This window comes from Onychomys torridus, chromosome 3 (genome assembly GCF_903995425.1).
Source record: "Onychomys torridus chromosome 3, mOncTor1.1, whole genome shotgun sequence".
Taxonomy (NCBI): domain Eukaryota; kingdom Metazoa; phylum Chordata; class Mammalia; order Rodentia; family Cricetidae; genus Onychomys; species Onychomys torridus.
In genome coordinates this window covers 37,045,794-37,057,178 of record NC_050445.1, presented here as the reverse complement: position 1 = coordinate 37,057,178, position 11,385 = coordinate 37,045,794, and the positions used below count along the sequence as shown (strand labels likewise).

Here is an 11,385-nt window from a genome sequence, read left to right as displayed (position 1 = left end):
GCTAAGAGGTGCTTTTGAGGGACTGGAGTCACTAGGCAGTCTTCATTTGATTTCTATTTCTTTGTTGGAATTATCTCTGTCTATCTCAGCATCCTGATGATAGATGCTGTGATCTACCACCCAGAGTGAAGGAATTGCTGCTCAGATGTTGGCAGCTTTCCAGCCCCCTTTGGGAGATTGCTAAAGACAGCCACAATGTCCAAGGTCATACTCCCTTCCCAAGTTGGTCTGCATCCAATAATTGATCAATGAGAAGTTTAAATGCCAGACCTATTACCCCAATTGGGACAGGTCTTCTCAGCTCCCTGTAGGGTTAGCCAAAATGCTATTGATCCGAATCACAGATCAATGTTGCCCAATTCTACTCTCACTGGCTCATTCCTTTTCTCTTACATCAGTCCTAAGAGAGCCCCAGTAAAACCCTGACATCTCCAAGAGTCTAACCTGCAACAGTTTTCAAACTCAAGGCTTTTCAAACTTAGGCTGGTGAGTGTAATATCGGGTGGCAGAGAAGGTGAGGCTAACCTTCACGGGTAAGTTGCTGATCATTCACCACCAGGGTATGTGCCAAAGGATACACTGGGTGGCAGATGCCATCCCATATACTGTACTGGTAACTTTTATCATCACCATGGCCAAATGGCTGACAAAAAGCAAGTGAAGGAAGGAAGGGTTGATTTTGGGTCACAATTGAGAGGAATGCAGTCCATTATGATGGAGAAGGCATGGCAGTGGGAGCAGGTTGGTCCATGAGCCTACTAAGAAGCAGAAAGGTCCAAGCTTTCTCCTTTTTATGCAATCCAGGAATTCAGCTCATGGGACAGTGCCACCAACATTCAGGGTGGGTTTTCCCTCCTCAGTTAATCCTGTCTAACTAGAAATAACCAGATTCACTCCAAGGTGTATTTCAATACCTTAGACACTTCCTAATCCAATCAGACTCCACTATCCCACGAATCTTCAACTCAGAGACCTTCCCAGTCCAAGTGTTCATTTTCTGTTCTCCATGGGTCAAAGTCATCTAAGAGTCTTCTTGAAGAGGCCAGACAGACAACCCGAGCAGGGAAATCAAGGCCTTCTTCATGGTAAGTGTCTTTTAGCAAATTCTAGCTGCTTCTTCTTCTTCTTCTTCTTCTTCTTCTTCTTCTTCTTCTTCTTCTTCTTCTTCTCTTTTCTTTTCTTTCTTTTTTACTTCTAACTTATCTACATGCAGTGTGAATCTTAATTGAAAATTGAAAATGTAGTTTGGTTTTGTCTGTAAGTTGAGTCATTTTAGAAACTAGCACTCTACCTGTAGCTGATACAGCACAGACCTGAAGCATCTGGAAGAAGATTGGAGGCAGAGGAGGGCCTCTTCATGTCTCTTACCACCATGTTTAACCTCCACTGTCTTGATATGTTCAAATTTTCTAAGGTAGGGTGGGGCTGGGCTCTAGTTTGTATTAACTGCCCCCCCCAGATTATAGTATAAGTTACAGATAGACTTCCTCTCTGTAAGGAAAGAGAAGCTGAAATTAATGGTGTTTAAAATATTTTTAAACTCTGTGTGCTCAGGAAAGTGTAGTTTAGTTTACAAGTAAATAAGAAGGAAGCCCACAGTCATAGCTTCAAATGCTGATTCTTCTGTTGACTTTAAGAAAACCCATTGGCATTCATCTGTCTTAGACCCTTTATCTGTTGGGAAAAAATAGGGATATCAAACTGGCTTGTGTGGTTGGGGGGACATTTTTAGATGGTCAGGTTTTCAGAACTAGGCATCATGTAAGAGAGATGAAGCAATGACAGGAGACATGTTGCCCACTGCAAGTTCCAAACACAGCAACGGCGGGGAAGTCTTTTAAGTGACAGATCTGTAACTGCTGATTGAACCACTGCCTTGGATCTACGCTTTTTCTCTAAGAAGAGCAAATGCTTCTGCTCTTCAATGTCTAGAGCAAGAAGGAAAGTGAAGGGACTTGTTACAAAATTGGAGGGTGTCAGTGTTTAAAAATGTCTTTTCTCCAAATGGCAGAAAATCGGCACGGACGCCCATAATTTCTGTAAAGAAAGAGATGCACTTGGAGCGGGAGGGATGGAGAGACAAAGGACAGTGAGAAACCACACAGTTCAGAGATGCAGTGAACACCATGCCCTCACTCCAGCTTCCCATCAGAGCACACAAAGGCCTTACTCCTGATTCCTCAGAAGCAGAATTGCTGATATCTGACTCCTGACTCTGCTGTTGTGAAGATGGATTTGAGCGAAATAGATCTTTACACAACATTTTCAAGTAGCCTGAACAAAGAGAGTGATGGGTGGTGAATTCCAGATGTTGGTGGCCCCCTGATGCTATCATTTTTCTCTGCTCCTGCCTCATCCTTGACAGCCTAGTGTATGAACAGCATCCTGAGATGGCATACTGCTCTGTCTTCCTCCTCTCCTCTTTCCCTCTTTCTCTTCTTTATTTCTTCCTATGAAGAAATCTGCTTTCTCTCGGTGAGGTGTTTGGCATGTATTTAAGGGCAACAGAATATTATTTTCTCTCCAGATGTTGCATAAATACCAAACACAAACAAGGATCAACTGCTTGGAACTATGATAAGGGCCTTTCTAAGGGTTCCAGGAAAGAGATGTGTGTGCTTATAGTATGAACATGTTTACCATCTGCCACCCAAATGTATTTCTTTCTTCCTCTGTCCTGGAATGGTGTGGCTGGCTCAGAAAGGTCTCATACTGTAACTGCCATGTCTTCCTCCTGTCATATTATTCCTCTCCATCTCTTTCCTTATTCCTCGTGTTTTCTTCTTCTCTTCCCCTTCCTCCTGCCCTCTTCCCCTTCCTGCCCCTCTTCTTCTCCATCTCGTCTTCTTGCTTTCTCCTCCTGCCTTCCTCACTCCATCTTTACTTCTATCCTCCTTCTCTCCTCCTGCCCACCATGTCTTCCTCTCGTCATGCCCCTTTCCACATTCATTTCTATTTTCAAGGAAAAATTACTGGTCAAAAATCTACCCGCACTTGTCAAAGACAAGAATCTGTCCTGCAGTTTCCTACAGATTTCCTGCAGTTGTTTGGTGTCTAGAAGATGGACTGACCAGCAAAGATGTGGGAAGATGCCAATAAACCCTGGAGCCATGCCAGCCCACAGAACCCAGGAGACAAATGCTCACTGCCAAGAAGTGCTAAGTGCACACCAGCTATTTGTAAGCAAGTCACAGCCTCAGCGGGGGTAGAGAGCAACTTCATGGTGGCTGATTAACACTCTGAAAGTCTTTTGCATTAGAGAGAAGAAAGGAGAAGGGGCCTCTGACTGAAAGAATAGTAATGACATCATATCTATATATTTTTTCTTAAAATCTTGAAGCAAGGCAATTATAATCACAAATGTATGAGTTATGAAGGGCAGCATTTTTCTAGTCAGAAAAGATAGATATGGATTACTGAGTCAGTTGGGGACAAGGCAGGCTAAGTCCAGCTGGTGTCGAGGCCTCCCAAACCTGGGGCTGTGTTCCATCCAAAGCATGAAACACAAGACTCTCCCAGAGGAAGTACAGCCAGCATCAATCTGAGCAGCCAGCAGCAGATGTCAGTCCTGCAGAATGAACCACTGCCTGGGGCCAAAGATAAACTCTGATCCAGCTCAGCTGCTTGGACAGGTCTTGGTCAGAAGATGGTAGGCATTCTTGTTACCCTCCATGCACTGGATTTCAGCACAGCAACAATGGACAGTTCCCTACACGCTCCCGCCGGCTTCCACTCAGCACCTTCAGGAGGGACTCAGAAGCCACCTGCAGGTGATACAGGGAAATGCAGAGGCCATAAAAGGCTCTTAGCCATTTGTGAGCAAGTCAAGGCTTCCATATGAGCAGAGAGGCACCCCCAAGGCTTGCTCCACTTTTACTCAGAGTGTCTCAAGGAGTGAACACCAGTTAACCACAGCAGCAACCAGTCATTACCTCTCACCCTTTGTTTCTCAGATACCTCCCAAACAAACTCCCCAGACTTAAATTCAAACCTAACTCAGACTCCTCTCCTTTGGTTCCCCACATCTCTCACTCATTTGATGGGTCTCTTGGATTAGTCACTACCAGCCCCACCTTGTCTCTCTTTCAAGCGGTCCCTCCAGGCTTCCAACCCTGTTTGTAACAGCAGGAGTGTTTGCTAATGATTGATTCGATACCTCTGCTGTCTACAGCCCCAAAGTGAGGATACTATGAGTTGTACTTACTACTCTCTAGCACTTTAAGTAGCTCCCCCTGCCTTCACCCCACACCATGGTTGGCTGACTTGTTCTTTTTATGGCTAGACAGTAGATCGTCAGGCATTGCAGCTGTGACTCATCTTTGCAATATTATAGTAAACAAGCAACTATGAGTGGTATAGAAATGTATGGTCAAGGGTGTATTCCATTAAAGTTTTATTTATTTATTTATTTATTTGTTTGTTTGTTTGTTTATTATGTACACAGAAGAGGGTGCCAGATCTCATTACAGATGGTTGTGAGCCACCGTGTGGGTGCTGGGAATTGAACTCAGGACCTCTGGAAGAACAGTCAGTGCTCTTAACCTCTGAGCCATCTCTCCAGCCCTCCATTAAAGTTTTAATTATGGGCTGGAATCTTCAATTTTCATAGGCCATGAAATACTCTTTCCCACCTCTTCAATGATTAAATAGTTGTTGGGATATAGAGAAATAATCAAGGGCAGATTGCTGGACCTCGTCCTAAATCTTGAACTCCACAAGACAAGCGACGACTTCTCCAAGTACCTTTACTCCCATTGCTCAGTGCACTGCCCAGCACATGGTGCTTTCTCAGCCCTGAACAGGTGCATAACCAAGAGGAGCAAAGGGCAACCCCTTATCTGCGTCTGGGTGAAAGTGCTCACCTGCTTAACCTCAGAGCCACCTTGCCACAAAGTGCCATGAAAGATGGGTGCTTCCTTTGTGCAGTGTCCCTCTACCTGCTGGAGTGTTTTTCTGTGTCCCAAGTTCTCTGGGAAGCACTTGAATTGTGGGTCTGTGTTCATGGCCAGTAGCAGAAAACTGCCATCTTCCAGCCTTGGTTCTAGAAATTTTCAGGAAACATTTGGCCATAATTAGCCATCTGAATTTGGGTGTTGAGAACAGGACTATGGGTACCAAGCATTTCTGCTGATCCAACCAAGTGAAGCTTGAAAGCTTTGTTATTGAAATCATTCACACACACACACACACACACACACACACACACACACACACACGAGCCAGGGGGAAATAATGAACGATTACAATCTGATCAAGCAATATTACTAGCTGGTGTTCTATAAGCTTCGAGGACATTCCCTGAGATGACTTCCCCATTGATTTCATCCACACTGATAGGATAACCATCTGCAGACTCAGCCGAAGGGATTTATCACTTCCTGGTTCTGATGCTAGAACAACTGCCCACTACCGATAAGATCAGGAGACTGATTTAACAAATTGAACTTTAATATGATTTTCCTAAGAAAATTTATCATCCCCGGATACCCCATGGCATGCTGAAACAGCCTCTGCAGGAGACAAGGGATAAGAAAGTCCTGTAACAGCGTGGCCTTTGGGCTCGGTGCTGCTCTGATCCATGGATTAAGCTTTGTGACTGTGTGGGTACATGTGTGTCCAAAGGGCTCCCAGGGAAGCATGGTGACTTGGGAAGAGAGGTATGACACCAATGGCAGAGCAGTTTCAGGGAGGGTCTCTGAGCTGAAAGCAGCCATCGAGATGCCTGCCGGTCCTGTCTGAGACTCCCGCTGTCACATCCCTGGTAAATTTGGGCCCTAAAACCAAGCTGTTGGGCTTTTGCCACCATCCCACCATTGAAACTTTTTTCCAGAGAAAACAGATGAAATATTAATACTAAATGCTTCAGGCTTGAATAATTATGACTTTAGTACTCATTGCTGGACTCTTCCTGTTAGAGCACCAGCCCCAACAGGCCAGGATGTGCATATGCCACGATTTAGTACATTTTTTCCTTAACACAACCAGTGAGTGAGTGCCACACATGTAGTTTCAGAAATATTGTCACCGAGCATGGCACAGAACACGGGGAGAGGGGTTACAAAGCTCCGGTGAATCTTTATGCATGCAGAAGGCCTGGCCCACCTTGGCCTACACATGCTCCAATGACTGTACTTGTAATGTGTTTGGTTTTTTGTTTTGTTTTATTTTATTTTGTTTTGGGAGTTGTTTGTTTGTTTGTTTTGATTTTTCAAGATAGGGTTTCTCTGCATAGCTCTGGCTGTCTTACAATTCATTCTGTAGACCAGGCTGGCCTCAGAGATCCACTTGCCTCTGCCTCCCAAGTACTAGGATTAATGGTGTGGACCACCACTGTGGGTGCAAATGTTCTTGTTTTAGCAAATACAGTATTTGTAAAGTGCCCAGAAGAGTGTTCATAGGAACAAGACATATTTTCTTTTCTTTTTAGATTTTTCATTTCTTTGTTTTAAATTTATTTTTTACATGCATTGACGTTTTGCCTGCACGAATGTCTGTGTGAGGGTGCCAGATCCCGCTGGAGTGACAGACAGGTATGAGCTGCCTGCCATGTGGGTGCTGGAAACTGAACCCGGGTTCTTCGGAATAACAGCCAGTGCTCTCAACTGCTGGGCTATCTCTCCATCCCCTTTGGGTGATTTTCTTAATGAAGCAAACATAAACAAAACACATGAAAAGCTGGCAAACCTTCCCACATGCAAAGAGAAAGGAGGAGGCAGTCCATGCCAGCATCCCTCCTCTCCCTCTACTCTCTCCTTCTTCCAAATTGTTTTTGCTTTTTTTTTCTTTTCCAACTTAAGGTCACCACTACTGTTTATTGGTAGCAAGATTTCTCAGTCTGAGAGACCTAGGGTTGGGAAGGGCCCTGGTCCTGTATGTACCCACTGGGAGTAACTCAGCTACTGCTGCTGCACTTTAACAGGTTCCAGCTAAGCAAACACACCTCTGAAGGCGTCACTTTGGGGACACTGAATGAGGCAGTTGTCCCCTCCCCATGTAAGATCAGGTCACTTTGGCATTGACTCCCTTCTCCGGGTAATCACTCTTGGTGATGCAGATATAAAACAATCAGAAAGATGAAGGCAACAGCCTCAAAGCAGTGTGTCTGCTCACCGTCCTCATGGGCTCTTTAGTCATCAGTGAGGCAGCCTAATGCTAGGAAGGAGTTGACTGTTTTTTCTGCCCCTGTTTTATCAGGAAGAGACTCTTCTACCCTTTCCAAGCTTCAAGCAGTTTGAAACTGACAAAGCAGAGTTTCAGGTCCAGACCTGTCCCAGTCATCCATTCCCTGCAGGAGGTGTCCTGCTGAAGGATTTGCTTATGCTATCTCCAAGTCTTGCCAAAGTATGGCAGGAGGCATTGGTGTCCCTTTTCTCTAACTGTGACAAATGAGGCTCAGAGGAGCTAAGGGACTGGTGCAGGAATAAATCTAAAACATGACGGAACTATTATTTAAAATAAGGACCTTCAAGTGCTCACAACATGTCTGCTTGCTCTTCTTTTTATTTTCTTTTATATTTTCTCCTTTACATTAAAAAATATTTTTCAATTACAAGCATATATAACACTAAAATTTTGTCTTTTATAGCCTTTTAATTATAAAAGCAACACACCAAATAGAGGCTTCCTACAAAACATCCAACACTGTGGATGTTGAATTGCTATTATAATAGGGAGAAGAGATTATAAAAGCGGTGTTATTGCATATTCAGCTTTACTTTATTTATTTACTTTTTTTTTTTTTTTGGCTATTGCTAGCAATTCTTTCAGAGAGATGTCGGGTAGGTCTGTGTCAGGATTTCTCTTTTTCACATGAAGACCCTAGTAAGTACTACAAGTGAAAGATCAAGTAACTCACTCCATCTGCTTCTGCAGTCTGCAGACACTGGGGCAGTAAGTGTGGGTTTCAAGCATGTCCCTGGGAGGCAAACTTCTCTTGACTCTCCTACATAAGCACGGTAGCCTATAGGTTAGTGAGCACACAGAGCTGTAGGGGCAAGCCAAAGGTGGAAGCAAGTGCTGGCAGCCACTTTTCAAAGGCTGTAGTAGTTGCTTTGCTTGTTGAGAGGACATACTCTAACACAGTTGGAAGTACAGCCCATCACTTCAGGGAAGGTACTGCGGCAGGAGTATGAGGAGGAAGGTCACATGGCACCTGTGGTCAGGAGGCAGAGAGAGGTAAACACTGGTGCTCAGTTTGCTTTCTCCTTTTTATCCCATTTGGGACCCTACTCCTTTGATGGTACATATTCAGGGTAAGCCTCTGAAACTACTCTCATAGACACAGCCAGAAGTTGTTTCAATGGTGGTTTCAAGTCTGATAACAAAGATTAGTAACCATCACAAAGGCCTTGAGACCCTGAGTTGGACCATAGCTGGACACAGAAGGCATGTGCAAGTGAGGGAGCTGGGATGATTTTCATGGAAGTTCTGCTCACAAAAGTATTGGAAGAGTTAGGATAAACCAGCAAGGGATGGTGGGATTGGAAAGTATCCATGACGGCAAGAGTTACCAGCTTAGGCTCAAAGCAGCAAGAGCAGGGGATAGTTACAGAAAGCCTGAGGGAGGGAGGGAGGAAAGGAGAGAGAGGATGAGAGAGAGAGAAGGAAAGCACTTATGAAAGGGCCTCCCAAAGGGTGTGCGCTGCCTCTAGATAATGCAACAGTCAGAACTGGGCCATAGCCATGCTGCAGAGGCATTAAAGAATCAATCCCCAGATGGCTTTCTTCCCAGCCTCTGCTCTTCTATTAGTGCCATAAGAAAGGATAAAATTATTTGCTCCTCAAGAGTGGCCCCATACCTCGACTGGACAATACAGTAGAGCTGGCCCCAATGGTGTAGGTGTGGATGAACAGACCCTAAGAATGTGAAAGCAGAAGAACTGGCCCCACCCATTGCTCATTGCTGCAAGGGGTGAACTAGCAAGGGCAGTGCTGGAGAGCTCCCCTTGGTGGTGAAGACAGGGGAGAGCTGGTGGGCTGACCAACCCTGCAACTACCCAGGCCCAGAACCAGAGTTAAGCATTGGCCCACCCCAACATACATCCCATCTGTAATCTTCTGAAACACAGGTTGAGGGGTAGGTCCTGGGGACCAAGGGCTACACTGGGCAGCAATGAGATGTCCAGGAAGAGTCCCAGTGAGGGCCCAGTGTCTATTCTATGATAGTGTAGCAGAGACCAGGGTCCTTGAACCAAACCAGTGATTCTTTGCAATGAACATCTGCATGTAAAGATGTATGGATAAAGGGGTCACTGTGTGACTCACTGTGTCACAGTGCAGCTTCCATGATGAGATTTTTCCTTCCCTTTTTTTCTTTTTCCTTTTTTTATCTTAAATTTTATTTTGGGGGGGTTGTAGGGACAGAGGACAGATTCAATGGGAGGGGAGATGGGTGGGATCGGGATGCATGATGTGAAAGACATAAAGAATAACCAAAAAAAAAAAAAAGAAAGAAAGTTAAAAGAGTATTTGCCATCTTTGCCCACTATAATAATTTTCATTCCTAATTTAGAGGGTTCAGTATTGTTCCTAGAATCTTCCATGAACATACAGTATCCCAAGACCCATAGATTTCCTCCTATAATATTGCCATCAGCACCTCCCACATACAAAATATGTACTGCACCATATTCTAATCTCTGAAATTCATTATGTAAGATGTTCTAGATTTCACCTTTTCCACAAGTCTAATGTGGACACAAAAGAAAAAAATCAAGTAGTGTTTATTGTGCAATTCCAATAGATATTTGTGTGATCTTGAATTAGAGCTAGTCTCCATGGTTATTCCAACTGCCCAGTTTAAACTAAAAGCAACAACCTTTCTAGAAATTTTGCTTGTTAAACACCAAACAAAGCACTGATGATTCATGTTATGATCTAAAAACATTTTTAAACTACACATACTTTACATACCATCCTTTTTATAATGTCATTTGATTATCTAGGAGGAAATAACTGAAGTAGTTCTTTCAATGTATTTACAACCTCTGTAGAACTCCATGCCCAGAGAAGAGGGTGAAGTAAGGATTTGTCAGTCACTAGGAATCTGTGAACTCTAAGACGAGAAATGGACTCATGCTTTTCCTGTTTCCTGGGGACACAGAGCTTACAGTGGCATGAAGGCTCCAATCTCTGGGGTGGCTTCAACAGATTTCACATAGATTTGTTTCATTTTTATCTGCTTCTTTTCCAGCTTCTTCTGTTCTCTCTTCAAAGCAGCTTCCTCAGCCTCCACTGCATCTCAAGATCTTCTCCTTCATGATCCATTCCTTCTTGGCTCCTTCCTTCAACCCATGCTGAGGCTCTGCAGCCTCCTGAATCTGTGCATATGTCAGCTCCAAGTTCTCCTCCACTCCTGCCCAGTTCTTATCTGCATTTGTTTACTTTCTCTATTGAATTGGAATCTTTTGATTTATCCAAAGGATGCATCGCCATGTTCATCAGGGCACCAAAGCTTCCATCTTTGGGTAAGTGTTACCTGAGCCAGGCACATTAAATGTAAGCAGTAGTGCCTTCTTCATGTCAGGGAGTTTTAAAGGTCACCTTCCTCTTTGCATAATCTTTGAACCATGGATGGATTCAATCTTGTCAGCATAGTGTATAAGGAAGTGAATCATCTTTGTATCCATCCTTCCCTCTGTGACTTCTGCTTCTAATAGGATGGCTAAAGAGTCTGGCAGTCCAATCTTTGCTCCAGACTTAGGTTTATCATTACAAAACTAACCAGATCCTGCATCTCTTCCTGTAGTTGCACCTGTTCTAGAGGTGTGCAAGAATATCAACACTTGTTATCAGGTCTTTATTTTTGCTAGAAGAAGTATATGATTTGTCTTCATAACCCTTAAGTTCTTCATCATCATATTGCTCACTCTTAGTATCTTCTTCCTTAGTATCTCCATCTTCAAAATCTCCTCCTTGGTTTTTAGTCTGCCCTTCTAACTCCACAGTGTTCTCATCTTCATTGTCTTCAGTGATTATCACTTGCTAAGGAGATTCCACAACAGAATCTTCCATACCACCCTCAAACTCAGCAAAGTCATTATCATTACACTTCTCCTCATCCTCAAAATCATAAAACATGACTTCAAGAGACATGTTTGAACACTACAAGGACAGCAAAGAAAGCACAGGAAGTTTTAATCAAGCCCCCTCAAAATAAGCTGCACTGAGGCTGCAACATGTCTGGGTCTCCTGAAACTGTTGCAGGACAGCCAGGGCTATGAAGAGAAACCTGCCTCAAAAATAAACAAACAAAAAACCCTAACAACAACAAAACAAAAATCATGCTCATCAAGGTTCACTCTTTGCTGCAATGGCACACACAGTGTCACACATGTATCATACTATAACACAGAATAACTTTCCTGCTTTGAAAATCACATGTCT

General features: G+C 43.8%; 1 pseudogene; it reads right to left on the bottom strand.

The window, feature by feature from the left end:
* Positions 1-10,105: 10,105 nt before the first annotated feature.
* LOC118580015 lies at positions 10,106-11,094 on the bottom strand (annotated as a pseudogene).
* Positions 11,095-11,385: the final 291 nt, after the last annotated feature.